Genomic DNA, 6,028 nt, shown 5'->3' on the forward strand with positions numbered 1-6,028 from the left:
GTTTCGCTCTGCACCTCCTTGATCGACTCAGTTTAACATGTGTGACAACAAACAGGAAGCGATAACGGTTAGAAACCCCCCAGGGAAGATATTAAACACCCCGAACCAACCTTATCTCCTCCAGTTTATGGAGAATTCAAAGTGGAATTTTACTTTGTAAAGTTGTTGTAGAAAAAGTAGAGAAAAAATAAAGTCAATCTTTTAATTAATTAAATAATGATTAAATGTAGTTAATAACGCCGAAGCAGGTTCTTGGCAGTAAAACAGAAGTCTTGTTGCCCCTGTTAGCATGTATATATAAAATCCTGGAAGGCTGCCACTTGCAGTAATACAAAATGAGCATATAGGATATTCAGCTGTCTTTCTCCCACTGGGCGGTCAAAGGTCAGGGTCCACTAAAAGATAACTCAATAAAGGTTATCATGGAGAGATTCAGAAACCACACAGCTTTTGTCCAAATCCACATTTACTCTGAACACCAGTTTCACCAGTCAAATACAAAACAACTGGAACAACTTTCTCAAGTCCGACTCAGAGTTTCTGAGGGAGGCTGGAGCTTATCCCAGCTCTCAAAAGGTAAGATTGGGATTATAGATTATACCGGTCAACAAGGTCAACAAAGGGACAAACATAACACTGTCACATCCACACCTACAACCAGGTTTTAGAATCACCAATTAACCTAACATGCATTTCTTTGGATTGTGGAAGGAAGCTGGAGTCCCCAGAGAAATTGCACGGGGATCAATAAAATCATTCATCACTGTCAGTCATCATCAAACCAGCTGTATGATTTCACCAAAACACAAAGATACAGAAATTTAAAAAAGGGAAAATCCCACTGACTTTATCAAATCTGTTTCCTCACAAAAATCTGAGTGGAGGAATTCAGATATATTTGATCTGTGGCTTAATAAGTCAACTATAGTTATCCTACAGTGGAACTGGCCTCAGCTGGTGGGTCTATGGGTCTGGTTTGTGTGTGTAATGAGAATGGAAAAGCTGCAGGCTTCTTGAGTCTGCACACATCAGTGAAGTATAACTACCCAGAACTCCCTTTGGTGATGTGAGAGGAGGAGAGGGCAGAAGGAAGACGTGGTCTTAAATTTGCTAGACAAAACGACTCCAACTAATTACATGGACAGAGAGGAGGAGGAGGAGGAATAAGACAGGAAACAAAGAGGGGAAAATGAAAAAAGCTGATTGAAGATCATATATTCAATGTGAATTAAAGATAAGATTTTTTTTCCCAAGAATTAGTGGAGGAGATGGATCACAGTTTCATGCCTTAAGCAAGACCTGGGGATTCTCCAACATCAGCAAAATTTTCAAAATAGTATATTTAAAGATCACTAATGTAAATCACACAGTAATGGTTTAAAATATAGTATGAATTTTTAAAAAAAACTCAAGATGTGCTATCAGCTCCTGACACGTTATGCGATCATTTGAGCATCAGACAAAGAATTTTCACACTTACTTCATACATGAATTAATTTAAAATTATTTTAGCTTCAATAGAGAGTGCACTGGCTTCTTTATTAGGTACAGTTGAACTGCAACTTTTAGTTTAGGCATGTTGTTGTTGCCAGAGGAGCTGGTCTGAGCATTACAGAAACTGATTATCTACTTGGATTTTTTTACCCACACAATCATATCTAGAGTTTACAGATAATGGTAATTGGTAGTTATCTGGATGAATGGCACAGAATAATGGCCAGACTGCTTTGAGCTGATAGGAAGGCAACAGTAACATAAAGAGTCAACCAAGGTATGCAGAAGAGCATCTCTTAATGCACAACATTTTGAACTTTGCAGCAGATGGGCTTCAGCAGCTGAAGACCACACACCGGTCAACCACTCCTGCCAGCTAGAAGAGGAAAAATGGACAATAGATGATTGGAGAAACATTCACCTGATGAGTATCAATTTGTGCTGCAACATTCAGATGTTAGGGTCAGAATTTGGTATAAACAAGATGAAAGCATGGATCTGTCCTGCCTTATATCAGCAGTGCAGGCTGCTGCTGGTGGTTGTATAATGATGTGGCACCAGCTGAACATTTTTAAACAACACAGCCTACCCAAGTATTGTGCTGACCGTGTCCATGACCACAGTGTATCCATCTTCTGATGGCTGCTTCCAGCAGAATAACCCACCTTGTCACAAAGCTCAGATCATCTCAAACAGGGTTCTTAAATTCACTGTACGCAAATGGTCCACAGTCAAAATGAGGATGCAGACAATCATAAATACGTACTCGTGTTTACTGTGGAAATCTATGCATCTGGTGAGAAGTTTGATAGAAGGAATAAACTCATATTTTTGGAAAAAAAAAAATGTATCAAACTTAAAAAAAAAAAAAAAAGCTTAGCAAATAAATAATCTTACAATAAAGTTTTTAGTACCTAATCCTGCTAATTTCATTATACATCCATTTATATATGAAGAAACTGTGAGTTAATGTTCTTTAAGTGATCAGCTAAGTGAACTAATCACATAAAGTGATTTGGTCGTGGCACTTTTTAACGGTGTGCCTCGGAAATCCATGACACAGCTTGCATTAAATCAAACATTTGCTAAGCGTTACTTCTTTTTTTTTTTCTTAATTTGAACAGTAACAGTAAGTGTAATAACTGATACATTGATACTGATACTGAGGCGATCGTGGTTCAAGAGTTGGGTGTTTGTCTTGTAATCGGAAGGTTGCCGGTTCGAGCCCCGGCTTGGACATTCTCGGTCGTTGTGTCCTTGGGCAAGACACTTCACCTACTGCCTACTGGTGATGGCCACAGGGGCCGATGGTGCAATATGGCAGCCTCGCTTCTGTCAGTCTGCCCCAGGGCAGCTGTGGCTGCAGCTGTGGCTACAACTGTAGCTTGCCTTCACCAGTGTATGAATGTGAGAGTGAATGAATAGTAGAATTGTAAAGCGCTTTCAGGGGTCCCGAAAAGCGCTATATAAAAGCAATCCATTATTGTTATTGTTATTATTACATTGTGGCTTCATAGTCTGTGTCTCTATAAGGTTTCCTGGCAACAGCAGAGACTGAAAGACACACCAAAGCAGCTTTGATCAGTCAAAGTATGGATACAGGACCTCCTGCAGTGTGCTGTGGTGTCTGGCAGTGCATCGTCTCGAGCCTCTGTGGACTTGTTGTGGCACACGTCCCCCAGTGTTTAGAATTTAGAATTTTGGTGGAATTTTTAGTGCTCTAGTAACATCCATACAACATAATAGTCACAGCTTCATATTCAACCAAATAGCATTAACCTCCCATCAGACCCCATTATTGCCACACATGAGCAACACACAAGCATCCGCCTCCCAAAATCCCCACCCGTCGCTGCTAATGAACATTATCTCTGCATCCTAAAAGCAATGGAGAGGAGCAGAGGGAGGCCAGATTTAATCAGGGTTACTTAGAGCTCACTGCTGGGATTGCTGTGGCTCTGAAGAGCCTACCAGAAAACACTCATGTACATTTAAAGGATAAAAATCTTTGTTCGCCTTAGTCTTGCTTTGTGCATAGTGTAACTGATATATGGGAGATGAACATTATTACATGCATCCGCATACAAACACACAAATAGACGGGACTGTGGTAAAAGCTTTTATATCTCACAAATAACACCTGGAAAAACCTTCTTAGATTTCTCTTAAAAGCCTACTGTTGTGATTTTGGAGGAATTAAATGCAAACTATGCATATCTCTAGTATTTAAGTCATATTCTTACCAGATAATTTCACAGATTTTAAAAATTCTTTAGTCTTTTTGGCTTCCCCTAACATCACATTGATTTCCTCATAATGATTTTTTTTATTCACCTTTTTAGAAGTCAATGGTCAGTTGATAAAAACAGGATGAACAACAATAAACCCTACATCCAAAATACACTGCAAAAAAGTGTATTTATTTAGCCTGATTTCATCTGAATTTTGCCTGCCAGGAAGGTGATGCTAATAATAAGTTGTCCAATAGCCTCTTGAAAGTTAAAACATACATATGTTTCACATTATAATTTCATGTAAAAACAAACAAAAAATGACATCATTGGAAAATTGAAAAGAAAAGTCCTAAATCTTATATTTACACAGTTATTCTGTCCCTAATCCAAACCTTTTAAAGCACACATCCAAACTGTCAAGACTTCAGAGTTCATAAGGATGTCTGTAGTTCTGCAGAAGGTGTTTTTGTTTCAGAGGACAGAAAACTGCTAAAGTGCACAGCAACATAATTAGTTCCATGAATAAGAAAAATTCAACAATCAGGAGACACCTTCATGAATGGAAATACAGAGGGTTTACAACAAGGTGCAAACCACTGGTTACACTCAAGAACACACAGTTCTGAGACAATAATAAAACAATTCTTTGGACACTGAAACTAAGATCATCTAAGATGTACCAGAAAGACAGGAAGAAGAACAAGAAGCACAGAGAAGGAGATAAACAGTATGATCCGAAGCTTCCCACACTACAGCCACAAAAACATAACATGTTTCTTTTCCAAACAAGTCATGCATTTAACTTTAAAACCCTTGTGTTTGCAGTAAACTCACATTAAGTGCATCTATTCCCCAAAAGCTGCATCATTGTGCACTTTATAATTGAGCCTACTGACCAGCATCCCCATTATTTTACAGTTTGTTTCTTGCCTCCAGGCAGCAGAGTCACTAGCAGTGTTCCCAGGTTAAGAGGCATATTCCCCTGCTGCATTAAAGTTCTCATAAATTCAGATCACAAGGGGATATTTTTGTCTCAGCCTGACAGCATGAGATGAGACCACTCTTAAAGCCTGTCATGCTTGGTCATCACATTGTTCCAGTGGGACAGAATCAGTATGATAGGACAAAGTGGCTGTGTAGTGAGAGAAGGAAGTCATTGCCTATATCTTGTGTTTCTTACCCTCATCAGTAGCCCCAATCTATGTCTTTTTCTAACTGTATATGCTAGTGAACCAATCATGTGCCTGCTTACCTTTTTACCTTCATTTCTTTCTCCTCTAGTCTTCATTGAATTAAACAAATCAAATCACTTTTTTATTGTCACATCACATGTGCAGGTACATTGGTACAGCACATGCGAGTGAAATTCTTGTGTGCGAGCTTCACAAGCAACAGAGTTGTGCAAAATACAATAACATAAACAGGCAAAATATACGAATGGCTAAATCTGAAACTAATAAATATATGTACAATATATAATAGTATATGCAAAAAAAAAAAATTTCTGGATGTGTATACTAAATGTTTTTCTACGTGTGTGTGTGTGTGTGTGTGTGTGTGTGTGTGTGTGTGTGTGTGTGTGTGTGTGTATACACATATTTTACAAATTAAATAGAGTCAATAAATAAAATATATAAAAATATACAGAGTGAGACATGTGCAAAACAGTGGCATTACTGTACAGTATGGAGTGCATAATGTTAAAGTTCCAGTAGTGAAGCTGAGGTGTCTATGACGTGTTCAGCAGTCTGATGGCCTGGTGGAAGAAGCTGTCTCTCAGTCTGCTGGTACGGGACCGGATGCTGCAGAACCTCCTTCCTGATGGAAGAGTCTGAACAGTTTATGGCTGGGGTGACTGGAGTCCTTGATGATCCTCCCCGCTTTCCTCAGGCAGCGCTTCCTGTAGATGTCTTGGAGGGAGGGAAGCTCACCTCCAATTATCCGTTCAGAGCACCGCACTACTCGCTGGAGAGCTTTGCAGTTGTAGGCGGTGCTGTTGCCATACCAGGTGGTGATGCATCCAGTGAGGATGCTCTCAATGGCACAGTGATAGAAGGTCCTGAGGATGCGGGGGCTCATGCCGAATCTTTTCAGTCTCCTGAGAAAGAAGAGGCGCTGCTGCGCCTTCTTCACTGTTTTGTTTGTGTGTACTGACCACGTAAGATCCTCAGCCAGATGTACTCCAAGGAACCGGAAGCTGCTCACTCTCTCCACAGCAGCGCCGTTGATGGTGATGGGGGTGTGTACTTCTCTGCACCTCCGGAAGTCCACTATCAACTCCTTTGTCTTTGCGACGTTGA

This window comes from Haplochromis burtoni, unplaced genomic scaffold (genome assembly GCF_018398535.1).
Source record: "Haplochromis burtoni strain Fernald_Lab_line unplaced genomic scaffold, NCSU_Asbu1 Contig_4, whole genome shotgun sequence".
In the NCBI taxonomy this organism is placed as follows: domain Eukaryota; kingdom Metazoa; phylum Chordata; class Actinopteri; order Cichliformes; family Cichlidae; genus Haplochromis; species Haplochromis burtoni.